Genomic DNA, 25,045 nt, shown 5'->3' with positions numbered 1-25,045 from the left:
ATCTTTTATCTCATACAGTCCTTTACCCAACTTCTTGAGTGTTACCAGTGGACAAATATTGAGACTGGAACCTCCATCGATCAGGATTCTGGTGATAAAATAGTCCTCGTATTGCACGGTGATGTGCAGTGCTTTGTTGTGCCCCAAACCTTTAGGTGGCAGCTCGTCCTCATGAAAGGTGATCCTATGGCTCTCCAACACATGCCCTACCATGTTGGCCATTCCCCGCTAGTGATGTTGCTTGGTACGTATGCTTCACTCAACACCTTTAGCAGAGCATTCTTGTGTGCCTCAGAATTCTGCAACAAAGAGAGAATGGATATCTATGCCGGCGTCTTATTTAACTGGTCGATGACCGAATACTCCTTGGCCTGTATTTTCCTCTAGAGGTCGTCTAGACCTATCTCGATGATGGGTGATCGGTTAGAGGCCTGCTTGCTAGACTCAGCTAGATGTTCAAGGGTATAGATTCTACCAGTTCTTGTCATACCCTGCGCTGCAACAGTCTCTTCGAACCTAACCTCACCTCTCCTCCTTGCCTCGGCTGTATAGTCCCAGGGTACAGCCTTTGTATGGAATAGTGTCATGGCCGACATCCCCACTGGGATCAGCATGGCTATCCTTACTCCGAACGGAGCGTGTGCCTTGGATGGCAAAAGTGCAACCTCAAATGGTGCGGGTGCGTTTGCTGAAGACACGAATCCAACCTCAATTAGTGTTGGCGTCTTTGCGGACGATGTTGCTTCAAATTCAAGTGGTACAGACAAATTCACCTCAGCATCCACAGATGATTGAATCTGGACTATGATTGGATTGCGAGTGATTGCTGGCTTCTTTGGGTCATCACCTTCTGCGATCAACCCGATTGATCCCTCGGGATCCCAATCATCCTCTATTTCAATCATGTAGATACCTCCACCCTTATGGTCTGGCAGAGGGTTATTGCGGACATTTGGAGCGGGCTTTTTTGCCACAATAATCTTGTTATCAATTAAAGACTGGATATTATCTTTCAAGGAACGACATTCATCGATAGTGTGCCCTTTCATACCGGAGTGGTATGCACAGGATTTATTTGGGTTGACCCACTGAGAAGGGTTCTCAGGGGTTGCAGCAGGGATGAGGGTGACATAACCAGCAGCTTTGAGTTTCTCATACAACTGGTCAATGGGTTCAACAATGGTTGTATATTGTTTTGGAGGTCTGCGATCAAAATTTGGCCGAGGTCTAGGGAAGTTTTGGCTTGCAAGAGGTGATTGATAGTGGGATGGTTAAGTATTATAGGTTTAGTAGATATGAGCGGGTTGGGAGTATCTGGCTGAAGTATGTTGATATGCGGGAGGTGGAGGTGACTGATAAGTCGGTGTAGTTTGGTATGAGGGTAAATGTGCTTGGTAATTTGGGGTTGGCTAATATGTGAGTGGAGGTGTTGGGTAAGTTTGGTATTTGAGGGGAGACTTGGTCCTTTGTGCAACCATCACGGCCCCTACGTCCCTTTTCTTGGACATACCACCGGACTGTAAAACATTATTTGTAGCTTGCAAGACCTCGAAGTTTGTGACCATACCGCTTTTGATACCCTCTTCAATTCTTTCACCTAGCTTGATAATATCGGAAAATTTGTGGTTCTCAATCATCATCAGCCGCTCATAGTACTGTGGGTCCTGTGCCCGGATAAAGAACTTGTTCATCTGTTCCTCTTCTAAGGCAGGTCTGACCTTAGTAGTTCCGGACCTCCAGCGAGTGGCATACTCGCAAAATGTCTCTGTGGGCTTCTTCTTCAGATTCTGTATATAGAACACATCCAACGCATTCTCTGTGTTAAACCTGAACCTGTCCATAAAATTGGATGCCATGCCTACCCAACTTGACCACTTCTTTGGATCTTGACTGATGTACCAGGACAACGCATCTCCTTCAAACTCCTCATGAATAGCTTCATGTGGATTCTCTCGTCTTTCCCTACTCCAACTAGCTTGTCGTAGTACATACTCAGATGGACCCTTGGATCTCCTGTACCATCAAACATTTCGAACTTTGGAGGTTTGTACCCCTCAGGCAGTTTGACATCGGGCTGTATGAAAAGATCTTCATAGTTCAGCCCTTCGATTCTTTTGCTTCCCTCAACGCCCTGAATCCGGCTAGTCAATTTCTTAAGTTCCTTAGCCAAGTTTCTGATAAGCAGATCTTTTTCATCAGACTCGGGTGTGCTTGAGATAAGTTGGGTGGAGTGTGACATGGTTTTCATGTAGATAAGTGTGTTGTGGTGGGTGTGAAAGTGGTCGTTTATGGAGTTTTGGGGTTTTATGATGAGTAGTGGCGTGTTGTTTGGGGTATGGCAGGTGTTGCATTGGGTCTTTGGTGGAACAATATGATTTTGTTGCTTTGGGATATTTTGAGGAGGTGTAGGGTTTTGAGTGTTGAGAAAGTTGATATCTGGGGTGCTGAGGGAAAATGACAGGCTTGCCAGATTCCAAACCTGATCGAGCTCTTCTTGGAATTTAGCAGCTTTTGTTCAATTTGGGATACATTCTCCTTAGGAACCTGAGTACCATGTCCATTAGTGGCCTCTACCCGTTCAGTTGGATTCTCCTTTCTGACATTGTTCAAATCTTCCATCTTGCTTTTGTTCTTGTTTTTGACAGGACTGAGAGGAGGAGTGGGTGGAGAGCCCCTGGATCTCGTGGAATAAGATGATGATGCCAGAGTGCACGAACTAACCTTTGGGAAGGGGAATAATAAAACAAAAAGTAAAACAAAAAGGTAACCAAGTTAGTGAGGATCATAAAAAGTATTGCAATATTTAAACACATAGTGCGGGAATGTAAATCATGTCCTAATTTGGGGACCTCTTTGTGCCCGAGGTAGGCCTAGCGACAAGTTGATTTGGAGAACTTAGAATGCTAAATGCCTCATTTTATTGATAGAGAAATAAGACGAATCCCAAAATGACACTAAATAAGCAAGAAATAAAAGTCACTAATGGCCATTAGCCTTATTACATTCATAAGGCAAAACAGTAAATTCCTATCTATTTGGTCCTAGAAGGACCTTCCTCAAGTTGAATGCTCTCGTTGATCAAATCCTCTGGTTCGCGTAGGTTCACCAGTAAAAATGCCTTTGCCAGGCGTTCTCCTTCGTTTCCCTCAGCGTTCAGTCGGTGTCTCTCTTCCTCACTTTTCCTTCCAATTCCAGCAGGCTGTATTCCAGATATTCCAACTTTTTGATAGATTTGGCGGCCCTCTCTTTCCACTCGTTGATTTGGTCATTTGATAGAAGACCCCTCCACCAGTCTAGCAAGAGTGGGGGCATGCTAATCATACCGAAATTGGGGACCTCGTGCCTCATTTTCTTCAAAACAAAAGGGTTAGGCCCTTACCCCCACTAGACTCGACTATTTAATATCAACAATTAGCATGAAGCATTTAGTCCTCCAAATAAATTCACAGAATGTGATGATGTCTGTTTGGGTTTAGGGAAACCCTGTGGACTTTTGGACAAGGCTATTTTAAATGATCATTATGTGGACAACATAACTGACCCGACTAGGTTTGACCATGATGCATGCACAATTTAAGCAGAGTAAGGTTTCTATGGGGTTTTATACTGGTACCCTTGAGCGGACAACTCAAGGGGCAAGGCACGGAACTGTCGCCTGCATCGCTGATCGACTAGTTTTACCGCAAATATGCCTTTCCAAATTTAGGGGGTAATGATATGGAAGAGCGCAACCACTCATTAAAAGCGTTGCTATAGTATTTGTTCATCACGAGTGAAGTAAGATGGTGAGCATGATTATGCAATAATTAACAGCATGTTGGAATGTATTAGCATGTTAAGAAAGCGATAAATACAACAGTTTCATAATTTACAGTAGTAATAAAGGAAAGAAACAAAGAAGGCATGTCAGTTTCGTAGTTGAAGAAGAAATTAAATGCTTTGAAGAAAATAAACAAGTAGTTTCACATAGGGAGGGTATAAATTAACAAGAACAATCTGAAATGGTAAAAGCCTAAAAATCCCCAGCAGAGTCGCCATGCTGTCGCGCCCCCTTTTTCCCTCTTCATATCTGAAAATCGGGTTTATGACATTTTGGGTATGGGACAACTCATTCCTTTTGGGAACTGGGTTTGTGTTTTCGAAGAGTAGCCACCTAATGATTTAAGGTGCATTAGGACACCTATAGAGTTCATTTCTAAGTTTGTTTGATAACCAGAGATAGGGTAAGGGCTTGAAATTATCCTAAGGGGAAGGTGTTAGGCACCCCTCAGGATCCACTAGTGTGGTTCCCGGACAGATAATTTTGTGAATTTTGTACAATTAGCAAATAGACAAGTATTGGCTTAAATAGTAGGAGATTTAAGTTTAAACACATGAGAGTTTGAAAATAACTATTAAAAGGCGAAATTTGAAAAAAAGAGAGTTAAAACATACTTAAGAATATAAAAGGGAGGGGGTCTTAGGTTTGTTTATAATATGGATCACCTTAATGCAATACACGATATGATACTCCTCAGAAAACAGGATACACGTGGTATTAGCGCACCGGTCATCATATCCATATCTACCCTTCCCACCCCGTTAAGGTATTAAAGCACAGATTGGTCTCGACCTCTATTGCATGATATTACCCGTCCCTTTCCTATCAGCCCCGGAGGAATTTATGACTACTGTTCCTATAAGAGGGAGGATTTTAGGCTGACTCTTAGGTTTTAAAGGTAAAAGGCTAAGGCGACATACAAAACACGTAGGACTTCAATTTGAAGGGGACATATAAACAATTAAAGGGCTCATATATACCTCCGTAGACAATACATATAAATAGCATGACATAAACACAATTAGGGTCTGAATTCTAAAACACTAAGCAGGGTGTTTAAATTGTTGAAGCAGACCAAATTTATTACTCCGAATCAGGCCTGCCTGCTGGTTGTAGTAATTGCTAAATAAGGGCAGATTCAGTTTTATCATTATTATTACCTAAGGCTTGCCTAGGCGTAATAGTGAGGTCCTAGGAGCATGATATCTATTACTGATTAGGAGTGTAGTAAAACAGTAAACAATTTTAAACGAGCGATTTGGATCCTGTAGACATGGTTTCTAATTATGTAAAAGTAAGCATGCAGAATTTTATTAAAACCAAAACATATCCTATAAGCATGTTCTCTAACAGATCATATCGAAATACACCCTATAGACATGTTATCTACCATTCCAATGGCTAAAACATGCATAATCACCCCATCCCTTTTCACTAGCCAACCCCAATATTTGTTACAAATTATTACAGACCAAATGACTGAATTACATCAGAAAAAGTGCAAAAATAAGAAGCTACAACCATAGGAAGCCTGATTCTGACTTCCTCTCTGAGTTATGGAATAAACCACCTCAAATGCCAATGTCGTTCAAAGCCTTTCTCATATCTGGGTATGTTAGAGTTCCCCAAGGACCTCGTGGGATCCCGAGCAGTGCTCACACCCAGATTTGCATAACCAGACCTAATAAGTGCAGTATGGAAGGGCCAGCCCTTATGTGTCCAAGTTCAGAGGGAGCTCAGGGGTCCCAAGGCAAGGCTCACACAAGAGGGGCAGAACCTAGGTTCTAGGAGTATAGTGAAAGTGCAGAGCATAGTTGAAAAAGAGTTTGTTTATGCTGGACTGGCAAGTCCATTTTGAAAGTAATAAGTAGCAGAAGTGTTTGAAATCAGTTGGGGTAATGAACAAAACTCAAACACACAGAATCAGTAGTCACACAAAGGGGTCAAGGGGTTTTGGGAGTACATTGTATAAAACATATGACCTCAGTAGGGGTCAGGTTTGGTCATGCACAACAATAGCTAATGATGGCATGCCCACAAACCAGCCAGAGAACACAAACACATAGAAGGGATATGGGGGTTTGGGATTTATAAGTCAGAAAATTCATAAAAAGTGACTGACAGAGTACACACATGGGGAATCATTAATTTAAAGGGGAATGGAGCATATTAAAGCATGCTAGTGATATAACTTGACTGCAGAAGCATAAGCAGGAGTATACAAGAATGAAAGGAATTGGAACAATCAAAGAAGCATGTTGTTGTTGGGGCTTTAAAAAATTAACGAGGAAGTACCAGTAGAGGAGCAAAGTGCAGAAAGGAAAAGTAAGTAAGATTCCACAGTCTAGCCTTGGCTTTCAGCCGGCTAGACAAAGCAGTAGATCAAGTGGTAGTAGAGAAAAGAGAGAGTTTTGAGTGTAAGTGTGTGTTATGAACTCAGATTGTTCGTGTCTTTGAAAGAAGAGAGGGTGGGTATTTATAGTTTTGAAAACGCATGAAAAATAAGGTAATAAGTAAAGTCTTAACACAAACATGGAAATAATAACAAATCAGAATCAATTAGCGCAAGTGATTCCCTTTAGTTAAGGAATCACTGCTTAACGGATACTAACAATGGTTAATTAAGAAAACAAAATCAGTTTGAAACAGATTGATTATTGCCATATAAGGGGGCAGTAAAAGCATGACGTAAATAATCAAGTTTAAGTACAAAATATTCTTAGTTTTGGGAAAGGATTCAGCAAGACAGACATTACAGTAAAGGAAAAGAATCAATTAATTTTAAACAAATGAGTAAAAAAATTAGGGTTTATAAGGGAACCTTTTGCAATCAGTCCAAAGATTGAGGGAGTCAGAATCAATCAAGAAAGGGTCATGATTCTGCATCTCAACATATAAATAGCAAGGAATAAACAGGCATGCAGGGTCAAACATGTTAACAAAAAGAAGCAACACAAATATACAGTAGTAGTAGGGGTAAGCTAGGATTCAATAGTAAGAAAATATTCGAAGCACATTAGTCAAGTAGGTCAAGTAGTCACATAGAATCAACAGTGGAGAAGAACACGGTAACAGGTAAGAAAAATCATAAACAAGTAAAGGTTTCATAGTAGTAATAAGTGAGGAAAAGCTTTTTAAGAAATTAGGGTTTTAACAATAGCTGAGTTTTCTAAAAATGGTAAGAGCTCAGAATCAAATAAGTCAAGCAAGGACAAAGAAAATCAGAAACAAAGAACTTAATCGAACAAATACATATTCAAACATACAAGGACAATTTCAGAACTTGGATAAGACCAAAAGACCTAGGGTTTTCAACATGCTGAATCAAGTTGAAGGAAAGCATAAACAAGTTGTTTGAACATAGTAAAATCATAAAACAACACCAAAAATCAGAGAAGAGATCTTTAAAGAGAAGTTAAGAGAAACCCTAATCATTGAAAAATGAAGAGTCACTTTGAAAGAAAATCGGATAACCTTTGAGAAAAACAGTTAAGAAGTTCATAATATGCACAGATCTAAGATAGATCTGAAGAAAGTTGAAAGATCCTAATGATTAGGGTTTCAGAGAACCCAGAAAAAAAGTGAGAAAGACCTTGAAAAATTACCGATCTAGCCGGAAAAGTTAAGGATCTAATTTGAACGGCCATGAATGGCCGGAGAAAGGCCAAGGATGGCTGGAGAAAGGCCATGAATGGAAGTTAAGCAAGGACTAAACCAGATCTTATGAAATCACACAAACGGGCCACCAGGAGATGCAGGAGGCCAGTATACATCTCAAACGGCCATAAGAGACCATGGATTAGGTGAGGATTCAGGTGGATTAGGGTGGAATTAGGTGGTGGCGGCTAGGATTCATATGAGGATGCAGAGAGAATTGAGAGAAGAGGGATTCAAGGGCGGCGTTTGGTGAAAAATGAGTTAGGGTAAGGGGTCATTTAGGTTTATTTTAGGAAGGGTGAATGATCAACGACCTGGATTAAATAGGTAGGTGGGGAATCCGGGTTTGGGTTGGTTGAAATTGGGTTCGGGTCGGGTTTAATTGGAATTGGGCTGGGGAAATTGGGTTTGATTTGGGGTTCAATTTAGGCTAAAAATTAAATACAAATGGGCTGTTATTTAAATAGACAATTTTCCTTCTTTTAAATTATAAAAAATAGTAAATAAATTTCTGGAAATAAATTGAATGCACTAAATGATTCACAACATGTAAATAATAATTTAAAAATATAGGGCTTAATTTTATGAATATAAAACACAATTAAATCTTAAAAAGGCTAATACTACATTATATGCAATTAGCTTTAAAAAATACTAAATAAAATTGTAAAAATATGTAAAAATTACCTCTGCTATGGTTTAGCATAAATATAAAAATCCAATAGATGAATTATCAAAAATAATAATTTTGCAAATAATTATTGGGATTTTATGGATAAAAAAGGAAATAAATCAATTAAACTTTTTTAAAAATTATGGAAAAATAATAAAATACTTGGATATGCTTATATATGCATATGTAGGCTATTTTGATGTTATTTTGCACATTGAGAATATATAGAAAAAAATTGGGTCTCAACAATGTTCCCGACAAAATTTCAGTAAACCATCTGGAAAAGATCGCCAACAAAATATTTGAGGTGAACAAGGTCACCTTCTCTGATGATGAGTTGCATGTGGAAGGTACTGAACACAACAAAGCTCTCTATCTTACAGTAAAATGTGAAGATTCTGTGGTTACTAGGGTATTAGTTGACAATGGGTCCAGTGCAAACATCTGCCCTCTCTTTACTCTGAACAAGTTGAAAGTGGATGATGAGAGGATTCACAAGAACAACATCTGCATTCGGGGATTTGATGGTGGAGGGAAAGATTCAATTGGTGATATAGTGCTTGAGTTGACAATAGGACCGGTGGAATTCACCATGGAGTTCCAGGTGTTGGACGTAGCCGTCTCTTACAATTTGCTGTTAGGTCGCCCTTGGATTCATGCAGCCAAAGCAGTCACGTCCACTCTGCACCAGATGGTCAAGTTCGAATAGGATAGACCAGAGATCATCGTGCATGGCGAAGATAACTTGTGTTCTCACAGCGATGCCTCTGTCCCGTTCATTGAGGTTGAAGATGACAAAGGGCCTTGGGTCTATCAAGTTTTTGAAACAGTGACGGTAGAGAAGGTTCCAGAAGGGAAATGTGTTCCAACCCCAAAGATAACCTCCGCATCAGTCGTGGTGGCCTTTGAAATGCTGAAAAATGGCTTTGTGCCCGATAAAGGTCTGGGTACATCTCTGCAGGGTATCATACAACCAGTGTTCCTCCCTAAGAATTTGGGTACGTTCGGTCTTGGATTCAAACCTACAGCGATAGATGTGAAAAGGGCTAAAAGGTTGAAACAGAAGGCGTGGGTACTTCCAAAGCCTATTCCGTGTCTCTCCAGGTCTTTTGTCAAGCCCGGTGCCAGGAAACACCCAGTGACGATAGTTCCAAGTTCTGTGGTTGACATTGATTAAGAGTTAATTAAAAGTTTCCAGGGGTTGTTTGATGATGTGAACACGGTGGAAGTTGGAGAAGGTTCTAGCAAAGTGGACGTGCAGTTCGTTGGTCCGAATGCAAAGCTTAACAATTGGAAGGCTACTCCTCTCCCTACCAGGAAGGAGTCTTGGTAGTTTTTTTGTTTTCCTTTCTATCTGGGTCATTCCAGGGTTGTGACCCAGATTTTTATTTTTCGCTTGTTGATGTACAAACCCTGTTATCCTTTAATTTCAATGAAATGCATTTTCCTTTTTTTTATCATTCCTAATAGTTCTTATTTTTGTTTTTCTTTCTTTTTCTTTGTACAGTTCTTTTTATGCTGGTTTCAATGACATGACATGCATGAGGAATCTTCGGCCCAATATTAAAAGTCAATCTAATTCTGAAATAATATTCCAAGAAATAGAGTGTAATGATGAATCAGAATATGATGAGGATGAGGCCTTTGAAGAGATTAGTAAGGAATTAAGTCATTTTGAAGAAAAACCTAAGCCTAATTTTAATGAAATGGAAGAAATCAATCTAGGGGATCCCGATAATGTCAGAGAAACTAAGATAAGTGTCCATCTTGAACCACAAATCAGGGAAGAAATAATTAAAGCATTGTTCGAGTATAAAGATATTTTCGCATGGTCGTATGATAACATGCCAGGCATAAGTACCGATTTGGTGGTCCATAAATTGCCAATTAATCCACCATTCCCTCTCATCAAGCAGAAGTTGAGAAAATTCAAAACTGACATGAGTGTGAAGATTAAAGAAGAGGTCACAAAGCAGCTTGATGCAAAGGTCATTCGGGTTACGTGGTATCCCACGCGGTTAGCCAATGTTGTGCTTGTGCCAAATAAGGATGGTAAGACTAGAGTGTATGCTGATTACTGTGATCTCAACAAGGCAAGTCCAAAGGACAACTTCCCATTGCAAAATATCCACATTTTGATCGATAATTGTGCCAAGCATGAGATTGGGTCTTTTGTGGATTGCTACGCGGGCTATCATCAGATTTCGATGGATGAGGAAGATGCGGAAAAGACGACATTCATCACGCCGTAGGGAACATACTGCTACCGGGTCATGCCTTTTGGTTTGAAAAATGCCAAGGCAACTTACATGAGGGCAATGACGACCCTATTCTATGACATGATACACAAGAAGATCGAGGTTTACGTGGATGATATGATCATAAAGTCCAGGAAGTAGTCTGACCACATCAAGGATTTAAGAAAAGTTTTCCAGAGGCTCCGTAGGTACAATATTAAGCTCAATCCTGCAAAGTGCGCGTTTGGTGTTCCATCGCAGAAATTGTTGGGATTCATAGTTAGTCGGCGGGGCATTGAATTGGATCCGTCAAAGATCAAGGCTATCCAGGAATTACCACCGCCAAAGAACAAGACCGAGGTGATGAGTCTGTTAGGGAGGCTGAACTATATTAGCAGGTTTATGACAACTTGTGAGCCCATCTTTAAGTTGCTAAAGAAGGATGATGCAGTCAAATGGACTGATGAGTGTTAGGAAGCATTCGATAAGATAAACGGGTATTTGTCAAACCCACCTATATTGGTCCCACCGGAACCAGTGAGACCTTTGATTCTTTACTTGACAGTCCTGGATAACTCATTTGGTTGTGTGTTGGGTCAGCATGACATCACTGGAAGGAAAGAGCAAGCCATCTACTATCTCAGCAAGAAGTTCACATCTTATGAGGTCAAGTATACTCCCCTTGAAAGAACATGTTGCGCCCTGGCTTGGGTAGCACAGAAGTTGAAGCATTACTTGTCATCCTACACTACTTACCCCATCTCTCGTCTGGATCCTTTGAAGTATATCTTTTAGAAGCCCATGCCCACAGGAAGGCTCGCAAAGTTCCAGATCTTGCTCACGGAGTTTGACATCGTATATATGACTCGAACGGAGATGAAAGCCCAAGCTTTGGTTGATCACTTGGCCGAGAACCCGGTGGACGAAGAATATGAACCTTTGAAGACTTATTTTCCTGATGAAGAGGTAATGCACATTGACGAGGTTGAGAAGGAGGAAAAGCCCAGTTGGAAACTCTTCTTTGATGGGGCTGCTAACATGAAAGGCATTAGGATTGTGAACATGTAATTTTTGCCCTATATGAATTACTCCCATAAATTCAAAACAAAATAATTTCTTTCAGTGTTCGCAATATTGTGGATTTTCGTGACATGTTCTGTTATTTGCATTTTGTGTGTGCATTTTAGTTAATGAAAAATACAAAAATATGTTGCATTTGCATTTAGAGTTTAACTTTGTATTTTCTTAAAAATTAATTAGTAATTTAATTGTTTTATAAAAATAGAAAAATCAAAAAAAGTAACTTATTTTGCATTTTTAATTGTTAGCTTCAAATTTTGGTAGTCTTTCTTTTAATTTGGTATCTAATTATTTGTGGTAATATTTATTTAAAGTTAATTAATTTATTTTACTTTGTAGGATAATTTGATTAGGGATTAATTTAGGTTTTATTTTTAATTTCAATTTATTTTTAAAGATATCAAAAGGAAAATTGAAAAAAAGAAGAAAAGAAGAAAAACAAAAAATGAGATCAGATTTTTGGGCCAAATTTGATTTTCCAGCCCAAAATATCCGTTTGACCCAGGCCCAGACCAGCCAAAACCCGGTCATTCCCACTCAAAACCCAAACGACGTCGTTTTGCTGGGTTGATTTGAGCCGTTGAATTGATCTGATCGGACGGATCGGAACTGGGGAGGTAAGGATATTTATATGTCCAAACGCTACCCTACCCCCCTCATTTCATCTCGTTCAAACCCCCCTCTTGAGACTCTCATCAAGAAACCTAGCCCGCCGCCCCCTTTCCCCACTGCTTCGATCCCCGCGGCGCCACCCCAAACCGCCTCCAAATCCTCACCCCACACTTCCTATACTCCTTCAAACCCTAAGCCATAGTCAATTTTCCCAGAATCCCCACCGTTTCCCTTTAATTTTAGATCTAAAACGGAACCCTAAATCCTTTCCCGCCTCTGCCTCATCATGCAAGGGTCTGGAAGCATTGTTTTTCTCCAAGCTTTGAAAAGATTTTGCCTGAAACAAGTGTTAGGTGATTGTTCTCACAAGAACAAGCCGATTAACACTCGTTTCGGTCCGAATCAAAGCTGCCGGATAATTTGTGCAAGCCCATTTTCCGTCTGATATCCTAGGTATTTCCATTCCTTTCTTTTTATTTTCATCTTTGTTGTATCCCGGTCCTCGCCTTCTTCTAATCCTTTCTTTCTCTTTTATGTTTCTGTTTTTAATTTGTTTTGTTGAATGATTATGTTGGATTCGCGATTAGTTTATAAGGTTTAATTTATTTTCTTTATTAAATGACTGTTAATTTTCTTCATTTAAAAGATTACATGTTACTAAAAATTCAGAGTTAGATGATTTTTTTTGTTTGTCTGATTTTTCACTTGGGAATCCATTTGCTTAAGTTTTGAATTTGGGCTTGATGAGTGTTGAAGCCCAAATAGGGGGTCGGTTCGGGTTTCAAACCCTGGTTTTTGGGTTGGTTGTTGGGTCAATCTGATCCATTTGGTTTCTGAAGTAAAAATAGAAGTTTTCAGGGGTAGTTTAGGAAATAGGACATAAGGAATCTTTAGTGTAACTGATTTGGAAGTTTCTAGTGAGGGTTTCTCTGTGAATTTCAGACTTTTAACAATATAACTTGAGTAACAAGCCAATAAGTGAGGGACTTTTAAGCTAAAAGAAGATTTAAAAAGGGACTAAAAAGGTAAAAACAAATTTGCAAGGCTGCCCTAGTAACTTGCCTATAAAGGCACCATTTCTTGCCTTCCAAGGCAGACCCAAGAGTTAAGAAATCCCTAAAATCCTGAACTCTGAAAATTTGAACAACTAAAATAGGGAAGAAATCCATAGAAGGACTGTGCTATTGAAATCCTTCTTTGATTTTCTTAGTTTTCGATTGTTGAAGGTCGAATGAAACTGATGTTGTTTGCTTGGTTTTAATTCTCTGAGCCATTCTGTTGGTTTTAAATTTCTGGAAAACTTCTGAAAGCTAAGAATCTGGTTAAAATGAATTGAGCTTGGGCTTGTAGAGGTTTGGTTTGAAGTTGTTGAGGTCATAGTTCAGTCGAATTGGTTTTCTGGTTTGACTGGTTTCTTCCTAGTTGCTGGGCTCTGCTGCTTTGCTATTTGACTACTGACCTCCTCCTATTTCTTTCATTTCTTATTCCAGGTACATGTTTCTAGACTCACCTCATATGAGGCCTCATATTGAAGTAAAATGAAATCTGGAGGTCCAAATATGGCTTCTACATGTTCAGATCCTTTAGTTTATTTTCAGTTTCTTTGAGTTAATTGATGCATTGTATGTTCGATATGAGAATCCATAGCCAGTTTGCATCTGTTTGAAATTAATATGGTCTTGTAGTTAAATGTTGTTTGCCTCTAAAATTCCTGCTATTATAGTTGGTCTTGAACTGTTGAGAAACGTGAACTTGATAAAGTATTGATCATTAGTTAAATTTTGTAATTAAGCAGTGTTAGATCCTTTATGCCCTTGCAGCTCATTTGAATGTTGAGGCCTAATATATACCCAGGATTTCATGTTACTGTTTGATAGGTTGAGTTGTATGATATGAATATTAGTTAGATGTTTTATTTTGAAAATCAATTACTGGTTTGGAATTGTCTGGGAATGATGGTAAGGAAAATAAGATAAAGTGAGAATAGCTATTAACATACTAATACTAAGTTTGGAAATCATGTTAGCATGAACTTGAATAATTTGTTTAGGAATCGTAACAACAGCCTAATTTGAATAACCATGCTCGTTCGTTGTGATTCTGCAATAGTCATTTGGAGTCTAACTTCCTTACTCGAATTGGCTGACGAGACTATATCTAGACTCGATGCCGAGTCATCCGAAAGATGGGCTCGCCCAGGCCCAAGGTTAAGGCCCTTTTACGAGCAGGCCTTGTACATGCATGAAGCTCACGTTTTTATTTTGTTTGTTTTATTCGAATCAACTCTCAATTAATGGGTGCATTAACCCAAACCTCTTCATGTAGTCTAGAATAGGTTCAAACCTCTCAAGTTCGTCTAATTAAGTATCATTTTTTTAATAAATCAAGATGCATCGTGCTGAACAAAAGGACAATTGCGTGGCCTTCGCTTAATTATTCCTTTTAATATTCTTAGAATTTGAGGCGTGCCATTTAGCAAATTCCATGGCCCTCGCAAAGTTGCAAAATCGTAATTGCTTAGGCGCGTTAGATTAATAATATTACATTCCTAAATTCGGGTGTGCATTTATGTGACCCAAATCCAAATCTCAATGATGTTAAAATATGTCAAAATCACGGGTGCATTTATGTGACGTGGTTCGAGACGTGTTCTAATAACGTTGCAATTTTCTTTAAAAAAAATGAATAAAAGCGGTGAAATTAAAATTGAACCATAGGCTAAAAACATGTATTAAAATCAGATAATTAAATCGAATATAACAGTTGAGCGACCGTGCTAGAACCACGGAACTCGGGAATGCCTAATACCTTCTCCTGTGTTAATAGAATTCCTTACTCGGATTCCTGTTTCACAGACTGTTAAATAGAGTCAACCTTTTCCTCGATTCGGGATTGGAAACGGTGACTTGGGACACCATAAATCTCCCAAGTGGTGACTCTGAATCTTTAAATAATTAATCCCGTTTCGATTGTCACTTTAATTGGAAAAACTCCCTCATATACTCCCTTTTGGGGGGGGGGGGTGTAGGTAAAAAGGAGGTGTGACAAGGATAGGATTTGTACTCATTTCTAAAACAGTTCATCACTACCCTGTTACGGCTCAACTTCGTTTCTATTGCACCAACAACATAGCTAAGTACGAGGCATGCATTTTGGGTTTAAGGCTAGGTGTAGATATGGGAATCCAGGAAGTCTTGGTCTTGGGAGACTCGGACCTTCTGGTGCACCAGATTCAAGGAGAATGGGAGATGCGGGATTTAAAGCTCATACCGTATCGACAATGTCTGCATGATCTCTGTCAGCAGTTTCGATCGATAGAATTCAAGCACATTCCAAGGATCCATAATGAGGTTGCTGATTCCTTGTCTACTTTGGCATCGATATTACATCATCCAGATAAGGCTTATGTTGACCCTTTGCATATTATCAACATGTTTACTGTAACATGGGGGAGGAAGAACTTGAAGGTGAGCCTTTGTTCCATGATATCAGGGAGTACATCAGGTCGGGAGTATATCCAATACAAGCCACAGAGGATCAAAAGAGAACAATTCGTCGATTGGCAAGTGGATTTTTCTTCAGTGGGGGAGTTTTGTACAAAAGAACGCCAGATCTTGGATTATTAAAATGCATAGATGCTAGACAAGCCACCGCCATCATGACCGAAGTACATTCCGGGGTTTGCGAGCCGCATATGAGTGGGTATGTTCTAGCAAAGAAGATTTTTCGAGCGGGTTATTATTGGCTCACCATGGAGCGAGATTGTATCAGTTTTGTGCGCATATGTCATCAATGCCAAGTACATGGAGATTTGATTCATTATCCGCCATTTGAATTGCACAAATGTCTGCACCATGGCCCTTTGTTGCTTGGGGTATGGATGTCATCAAACCAATTGAGCCAGTAGCATCAAATGGACACATGTTCATTCTGGTGGCCATTGACTATTTCACTAAGTGGGTTGAAGCTAAAACTTTCAAATTTGTGACCAAGAGGGCAGTGGTCGATTTTGTTCATTTAAATATCATTTGTCGGTTCGGAATCCCAAAGGTGATCATCACAAATAATGGTGCTAATCTTAACAGTCATCTGATGAAAGAAGTGTGTCAACAGTTTAAGATCACGCATCGCAATTCCACCCCGTATCGCCCCAAGGCGAATGGAGCAGTCGAGACAGCCAACAAGAACATAAAGAAAATACTTCAGAAAATGGTGCAAAGTTCTAGGCAATGGCATGAGAAGTTTCCCTTTGCGTTGTTGGGTTATCGCACTACTGTTCACACTTCAGTAAGTGCAACCCCTTACTTATTGGTATATGGCACAGAAGCAGTGATACCCGCAGAAGTTGAAATTCCATCCCTTCGGATTGTTGTTAAAGCTGAAATTGATGATGATGAGTGGGTCAAAACCCATCTGGAGCAATTAAGTTTGATTGATGAAAAATGATTGGCGGCAGTGTGCCATGGCGAGTTGTATCAAAAGAGAATGGCGAGAGCATACAACAAGAAGGTGCGTCCCCGGAAATTTGAAGTGGGTCAGTAAGTATGGAAACACATCCTTCCACATCTGGCTAAAGCAAAAGGCAAGTTCGCCCCAAATTGGCAGGGGCCGTTCATTATAACAAGAGTTTTGTCCAACGGGGCTTTGTATTTAACATATATAGAAGGCAAATGTGTAGACATGGATATCAACTTTTATGCAATCAAAAGATATTATGTATGATTTCTACAGTTTAAATTGTGTTTGTTTGTACTTGGCATGTTTTGAATATTGGAATGACGAAAGCATTTTGTTCTGCTATATAAATACTTTATCCTTTGTTACCCTTTTGAGCTTTATTTATTCCCTTTCATATCCCTCTTTTGGAATTAATAGCAAAATTCAGAAAACACGGATGCAAAAGGTAAGTAAAGAAGTAAAAAAGGAAAGAAGAGAGAAAAGAAAAGAAAATGGAAAAAGAATGAAAAGATAGAAAGGAAGAGAATAGAAAAGAAAGAGAGGAGAAGAAAAATGGAAAAAGGATGAAAAGAAAGAAAGGAAGAGAAAAAAGAGAGAAAGAAAGGAAAGGAGAGGAGTAACAACCACAAAGCAATTCCTACGATACGTAGGCAGCCTTACGGTTTGGTTCCATCAAAATAGAAATCCAGAAGTCCCCAAGCAAAGAAATTGGGGCAGAAAGTTGTAGTTGTTTTAAGAAATCTGATTCTAAGAGTTGTAATTTTTAAACCCATTCAAGTCGTTTTGAGCCTTTTGATATCCTTTCTTTCTAACCCTATCCAAAAGCCACATTACGATCCAAAGAAAAACCTTCCGATCAGTTTTCGAGAGATGCCAAGTCGAGCAAGCAGATATGATTCATATCAGGGGCAACACTCCGGTCTAAGCAGAAAAAATGAAAAAATAAGAGAGTCTTATTAGTGAAAATCCTCACGGGCACCTTAAGGAGATAGAAAGCTGAGAGAAATAAAAAATGAAAGAGTTTTATTGGTGAAAACTCTCACGGGCACCGTAAGGCGACAGTGAGTTGAGAGATGATTAAATGAGAGAGGTTTGTTGGTGAAAATCCTTCAAGGCACCGCGGATCAAACAAGGTTAGTGATTCGGCGAAGAAATCGGTTTATGGAAATCCTGGGGCATATAGTATGACAACTGAAAGGTGATTGGTTGAATAGGTTGGGCTGATTAATCCAAAATGTATGTCATGATCATTGATGCCAGCTGTTCCACTCAGATAAGTCTCTTTTCCTTTTTCCCTCTCAAACAGTCGTCCAATTTTAGATTTTCTTTTATTCCTAACTCTCAAAGTCATTTTGCATTTCATTCCTTTTGGGTTTATTTCTATAAGGTTTTTCCAATGTCAGCCTTGTTTAAGCAAGTAGGAAAGGGTTTCAAAGCTTACTACCAACTTCCAATTACACAAAGCAGTGTGTGGCCAAAGCATACCAGAGATAGCATGATGTAAAGTGGGAACTAAGGTGTTAGTGAAACTTCCATTCGTCTAATGATTTAGTAATCTTGTGGGAGATACAGAGGTTCAGGTAGAAAGGTCAGAAATGTAAAACAACGGTGTGGGTGTAGAACACTTGGGTCATCCAAGGTCCTACGGTTGAGAGTCAGCCAGAAAGTCAAAACGGTTCTTGGCTGGTTCAAGGCAACCAGTCAAAGCAAAGCACGGCAGCAGAGAGGCCACCTTCAGCAAGAATGCCACAAACTAACCACCACATTGTAAACTGACAAGATTTTTCTTTGATTTGAAACAGAGGCAGAAAATTCTGTTTGTTTCAGAGAAACCTTCCGTAAAGAAAGCAAGTACCAGACAGGTTCGACCGTAAATCCTCAGGACCCTCCTGGACAATGGGACCTAGTTAAAATGCAAAATATTCATGCGTAACAAGATCTAGCATAAGTTTTACCTTGAGGAAATATAAGTTGGCTTTAAAGTTTTATTCTTAAGATAGAATTCAATTCGAAATTTTCAGGACCCTCCGGAATAATGGGACTTAGATTTAAGACCTCCATTAGATAACAAGATTTAGCGTAAGTTCTGCCGTAGGGAAATATAATTTAGCCTTAAAGTTGTCACTCTAAAGATGAGATTTGATTTTAATGATTCAGGACCCTCGTGGAAAATGGAATTTAGTTTAAGATCTTCATAGATAACAAGATTTAGTGGAAGTCATACCTTTAGGAAATATCATTTAGCTTAAAAACTGTCAGTTAACTAGTAATTTTCAGGACCCTCCTCGATAATGAGATCTAGCTTTCAAATCCTTAGATATTTGTTAACATGACTCAATTAACACTTACAAACGTGCCCAACTACCAAACTAGGGCAGGAAATTTTCTTTGTTTTGCCCATTCTGTTGTAATCGGGCACTCACTTGGAGAGCAAGGGAAATCACCACGAGTTTCGAAAATAGAAAAAAGTTCAAGTGTTGGAAATCAGGAGCCCACTTGGAGAACAAAGGGAAAGCAGTTCAAGTGTTGGAAATCAGGAGCCCACCTGGAGAACAAAGGAAAAACAGTTTAAGTGTTGGAAGTCAGGAGCCCACCTGGAGAACAAAGGGAAAACATTTCAAGCGTCGGAAATCAGGATCCCACCTGGAGAACAAAGGGAAAGTAATTCAGGTGTTGGTAATCAGGAGCCCACCTGGAGAACAAAGGAAAAGCATTTCAAGTGTCGGAAATCAGGAGCCCACCTGGAGAACAAAGGGAAAGTAATTCAAGTGTCGGTAATCAGGAGCCTACCTGGAGAACAAAGGGAGATGCAATTCAAGTGTCGGCAATCAGGAGCCCACCTAGAGAACAAAGGGAAGCAGTAATTCAAGTGTTGGTAATCAGGAGCCCACCTGGAGAACAAAGGGAAGTAGTCCAAGTTTCAAGGAAAAATAATGCAAATGTTGGTAATCAGGAACCCTCTTGAAGAACAATGGGAAAGTAATCCAAGTGTTGGTAATTAAGAGCCCACCTGGAGAACAAAGGGAAGTAGTCCAAGTTTTGAGGAAAAACAATGCAGATGTTGGTAATCAGGCACCCTCCTGAAGAACAAAGGGAAAGCAGTCCAAGTGTTGGTAATCAGGAGCCCACCTGGAGAACAAAGGAAAGGCAACAATGTTCAAAGGAAGATGGTGCAAGTTCGGCAATCAGGCACCCACTTGGAAAACAAAGGGAAAACAAGTCAAGTGTCGGAGGAAAGGAAGATAATTCAAATGTTGGTAATCAGGCACCTACCTGGAGAACAAAGGGAAAACAACGATGTTCGAAGGAAGACGATTCAAGTTCAGCAATCAGGTGCCCGCCTGAAAAACAAAGGGAAAGCACCTCAGAATACAATTCAAGTCAGCAGCAAAGGAATTTCACCTGGAGAGTACAAGTCAACCAAGCAACAGAAACTGCAAGATTAAGTTTGAAGATATAGATATGATTATTGTAATTCATAGATCATAGTTTAGTCTAGCTTCTTTTATTTTGTCTTGGTGTAATAAGGAGTTCAGTAAGCAGTAGCAGCAGTAGCAACAGTGAAATCCCAGCTTCCTAGTAATCCCAGCTACCGAAACTTCCCGAACTACACTGACCTGATTCCTTTATAGCCAAGGATATGTAGGCAACCTCGGAAGCAAGGTGCGGTCAAACCTTTCAAAAATGCTTCCCACGGAGTATTCAAACGGGCAAAAATGGCTCGTACTCGCTCACTTTATCTTTGCACGAAAACTCTTCGTGTTTCCGAGCAAAGAGGGGCAGCTGTGAGCACGTGATTTTTGCCCTATATGAAATACTCCTACAGAATCCCAAGGAAATAGATTTTTTTACTTTTTATTTTTTTAATTCTTTTCCATTTTCGGGATTTTTGTAAAATTCTCTTAATTATTTGCATTTTTCTGTGCATGTTTAATTTTTATTTAAATTATGAAAATACAAAAATACTCTGCATTTACATTTAGGATTTATTTTTTACATTTTTATGTTAATTAGTAAATTAGTTGTTTTATAAAAATAAAAAAAATCACAAAAACTGACTCACTTTGCATTTTTAACCTTTTAATTTTAAATTTTATAGTTCTTCTTTTAATTTAAGAGTTAATTAATTTTTGTAAATACTATGATGAGTAATTAGCTTAATTTGGTAAGTTAATTTAGTTTAACAGTTAACTTAGGTTTTAAATTAATTTGAAAAGAAAAAGGATAATTGGAAATTAAAAAGAAAATATAAGAATCAAAAGAAAGGTTGTGATTTTGGGCCAATTCATCACAGCCCAATTGAATTTCCCCAAACCCGTTCAGATCCGGCCCAAAACCCACTCCCATACCCGATCTAAGCCTTCACCCCCAAGACCTTTGAAATGACGTAGTATGGGAACGAGACTACGCCGTTTGAGTTCAAAGTTTTAAAACCAATCTGGGCCCTTCATCTTCTTTCATCGAACGGCTATCAAGGCTTCATCTTTAGTTGCATAAAACTATCTGAAAGCCCTAAATCAACCTAGGATCTATTTCGTCTTCTCCCTCACACCCCTTCTCTTACCACCATCTGCCACCCAGCAGAAATTGCCAGCAACAGCGGTTGACCTCCAATCCCCACCAGATTTACACCATACTCTTCGAATCTAAGATCGAAGTTCGGACTCTCGAACCCTAACCTACCCAAATTCATAACAGGTGACCCCCTAGATTTCCTAAATCCTATCCCCACACCTATTTCCCAAAAATCCCAACAAAATTTCCCCCAATTCCAAATCTAAAAGTTCAAGCCCTACTTTTCTCTCTTCTTCTGATTCCGCGCAAGTCCCGACTCGTGTTGACCTATAATCTACGCTAGTCGATTGCTCTTAACGAGAGTAATCAATTAGCATTGGTTTTAGTTCATTCTGAGGATGCCGGATTTTGACGAATTCATCAGATTCCGGTCAAATGTTCACCCCCGTCGATGTGTTTCATGTTGTTAAGACATTCCAACAGTTTGGTATTTTCCCCTCCCTTTTCATACTGATTTCATGCATTGTAGTATTTTTTGGTTTCATTTATTTATTTATTTATTTTCTTTGTTTTGGCTTGTTTTCTTTAGTAGTCGAGTTCATTTTAAGTTGATAGTTAAAATAAGTTCAATCCTAAAATCTAAATTGTTTGATTTGTTTTCTATTTTTTGGATTTGATTCTTTTTCTGTGGTCTTGTTTAATCATTTCTGATTGTTCGAGTTCTTATATTAATTATGGTCATCACTGACCTAGTTAAGAGACTTGTTCATTTGGGTCTTGGTTTAACTTGACCCAGGTTAATAATTGGAGGGTAAATAATAGAGGTTTAAAGGGTAGTTTAGGAAATTGGACAAGGGGAATCTTTCTTAACTGCTTGGGAAAACTTCCAGGAAGATGGGGTTGGGTTTGTTTTAGCAAGCAGACTTTAATTTTGGGATCTAAAATGAACAAATTGGAAATTAGGGAAGGGGTAATTGGTAAATGGCAGAGTCATTTTTGCTGCCCTAAAGGCTTTCTATAAAAGGCCTGTTTCCTTCATTGCTGGGTGGGTGGGGTGGGTGGGTGGGTGGGTTACAGATACTGAAATTTAGAATGGCTGAAAGAATACTCTGAAAGAATACTGAACTTTCTACATTCTTTGTTTGAAATTTGTTTAGGGTCTGTTTTTAATATTCTTAACTTGAAACCTTCAAGAATTTCTATTTCATGTTGGGTTTAAAAGTGGTTTAGAAGAACTGAGTTTTGCTGTTGTTTGATTTGCTGAGCTGCAAGCTGATACTGTTGCTGATTTCTTTCACCTTCCTTTTGTTTCGATCTTTCCAGGTACTTCTTGGACCTCAGTAATATGTGAAGTGCCTTGTTGAAACCATGTAATCGATTTGGACATTGTGGAATAAATGTGAATCTGCTGCATATTAGTCCCTACCCTTCAAAGATTAATCATGTTTTTTTGGAATTAGCTTTATTATTTAAGTGGTACTGTATTCAGTCGTGCATGGTGTATATATTTTTTATTTGGTTAAAATTATTGCTCTAGTACTTGTGTGTTTGGACTGTTATGATAGAAACTTAATGAACAATATTCTTAGTTGAATCAGTAGTTAAATAGTGTATTTTGTTTATGCTTAAGGTTAGAAATTTGGATATCATGTTAGTGGTGGCTGTTGAAACTTTATAGCTTAGTCGTTTAATTCGAGTAGAGTTAGTTGACTATTGGAAATACATAGCTTTTAGCATTATTAGAGAAATTTGGTAGTGCAAGGGTTAGCATGTGGTAAAGAATAGTTTTGGATCTTTCATTTTTGAAATTGCTTGTTAAAAGGTTTTAAACTTGAACTCAGAATAGGGTAATGCATGCTAGCTCTTACCTATGTTTTTCCGGAGTTTCTTAAAAGAATTAGGCCCGGCTTGGGCTAAAATGGGTCTGCCAGTTAGGAGAAGGGCTGTTTAGGACTATTTCCGCCTTTTGTGACTTCTAGGCCCAACTTTGGGGCCCTATCATATCCAGGAAGTTTTACTTTTTAAATTGTCGTTATTTTTGGTAATAGATGTAATGAAAAGGGATTTGTCTTTGAGTTTTGATTGGCCATCCTCATTAATGTTGGTTTTTTGGGTGCCATGCCCGACTTGCTCTGCGTTCTTTCTTCTGAAAGTCTTCAAATGACATTGGGCCTATAGCTGGCCCAAACATGTTTCAATTAATTAAGCACTTGGTCTCAACCGGCGCGGGTTCATTAATCATTATGATTAGATTGAATATTAACCTAGAATAAATTTGAATTCTCTTAGTCTTCTCTAATTAATTAGACTCTTTGAAGTTAGATTGGGGGTGTGCCATATCACAAAACTTATAATTTATAGCCCTCAAAGACTAGATCAAGAAATCACTTTAAGAATAATTTGAGGGGTGCCATGCCAAATCGAACTCTCAAGCCCATGGCCCTCATTTAATTAATACAAACTTTTTTTTAATCGGGGTGTGCTGTCAATTGAATTTTTTATGGCCCTCGCAAACCTTGTTATTAATTTGAACCTTCGTAGTTGCTCAGGGGAAGCGGATTTGTGGTTAGGATAGAAATATACCTAGTCACCGTGCTTAATTAAATATCGTGATCTTAGTGCATTCTTAATAGATTGATTTCATAGGAATACAGGCGTTAATCTATTGAGAATAGGTGAGTAGTACTTCGGGAGAAGGCTATGAGAGCATTTATCAATTAATTAGCAACCATGAGTGAATTATACGAAAGGGAGAGTTAATTAGAACACAATACGTATGGTGAATCGATTACAACCTTGGAATATTTGTCTCTACTGAATACACAAAAATCAACTCGTTACTTCATAATTTAGTTATTGTTTAGAATCGTAGTATAATATAATCATATTATTGGATGTTGATTTTAGCTGTATTGAATAACAATTTTATTGATTTAGTGACTAATTTACACAAGTCCCTGTGGGTTAGACACCCAACTTATCATTATATTACTTGTCGACCACGTATACTTGCATGTGCATTTGGAAGAAACAAGTTTTTGGCGCCGTTTCCGGGGAATTGAATATTAGCTACTTGCTAGTTTTTGCTTTAATTGTTTATTTCATCGAGTCTAACGTTACTTGATTGTTGTTCGGATCTCAGGAACTTTGATTGAATGCGTAGGGTCAGAAGCCAAGATCGACTTCAAGGCTTTGATCCTGAACCTGAGAGAACATTTCACAGGAGATTGAGGGAACCAAGGGACATAAATAATATTCTGGCACTTGTTCAATTTCCTGTGGACATGGCAGAGGAGCAACCCATGGTTGTTCAGGAGATAGCGATGCCCAGCATTGCTAATGTCACCTCCAGTATAGTGAAGCCTAGGATCACTGGGCACTTTGAGCTGAAACAGAGCATGATCCAGCTGCTTCATGCAAACGGGCAATTTATGGGTCTTCCATACGAGGATCCACAGTAGCGTATTCTGAACTTCTTGGATATTAGTGATACTTTTATCACTAACGGGGTCACTCCAGATTATGTGAGGCTCACACTTTTTCCATTCTCTCTGTTGGGAGAGGCTAAGTGATGGCTAAAGGCAGAACCAGCTAATTCAATTACAACATTGAATGATTTGGCGAGAAAATTTCTAGCAAGGTTCTTCACTTCAGGCAAAACTGCAAAGATCAGAAGTGAGATAGTTGCCTTCAAACAGAAAGCGGGAGAATCGTTATACTCAGCTTGGGAAAGGTTCAAGGGGCTACTCAGAGACTGTCCTCATCACAATCAGATGAATGAAATGTTAGCTAACACTTTCATAGAAGGGCTACATTCTGAAACAAAGATCGTGGTAGATGCTGTAGCTAGGGGTCAAGTGTTGGAGAAAAGCTTTGACGAGATATATGCATTTTTGAACAAATTCTCCAAGAGCAATCCGGATTGGCAAGGAGAGATGGGCAGACACATAGTGCAAAAGTCTGCAAGGGTTCTTGAGTTAGATGTCGTCTCAG

The 25,045-nt window shown here is 39.1% G+C and overlaps 1 non-coding gene across 1 annotated transcript; it reads right to left on the bottom strand.

Annotated features, from left to right (window-relative positions):
* Positions 1-24,717: 24,717 nt before the first annotated feature.
* LOC142174986 (small nucleolar RNA R71) lies at positions 24,718-24,822 on the bottom strand. Its single transcript, XR_012704183.1, has one exon. It is a non-coding gene; the product is annotated as a small nucleolar RNA R71 (small nucleolar RNA).
* Between the last annotated feature and the right edge of the window lie 223 nt (positions 24,823-25,045).

This window comes from Nicotiana tabacum, chromosome 20, assembly GCF_000715075.1.
Source record: "Nicotiana tabacum cultivar K326 chromosome 20, ASM71507v2, whole genome shotgun sequence".
NCBI lineage: Eukaryota > Viridiplantae > Streptophyta > Magnoliopsida > Solanales > Solanaceae > Nicotiana > Nicotiana tabacum.
This window is presented reverse-complemented; position numbering and strand designations above follow the sequence as displayed.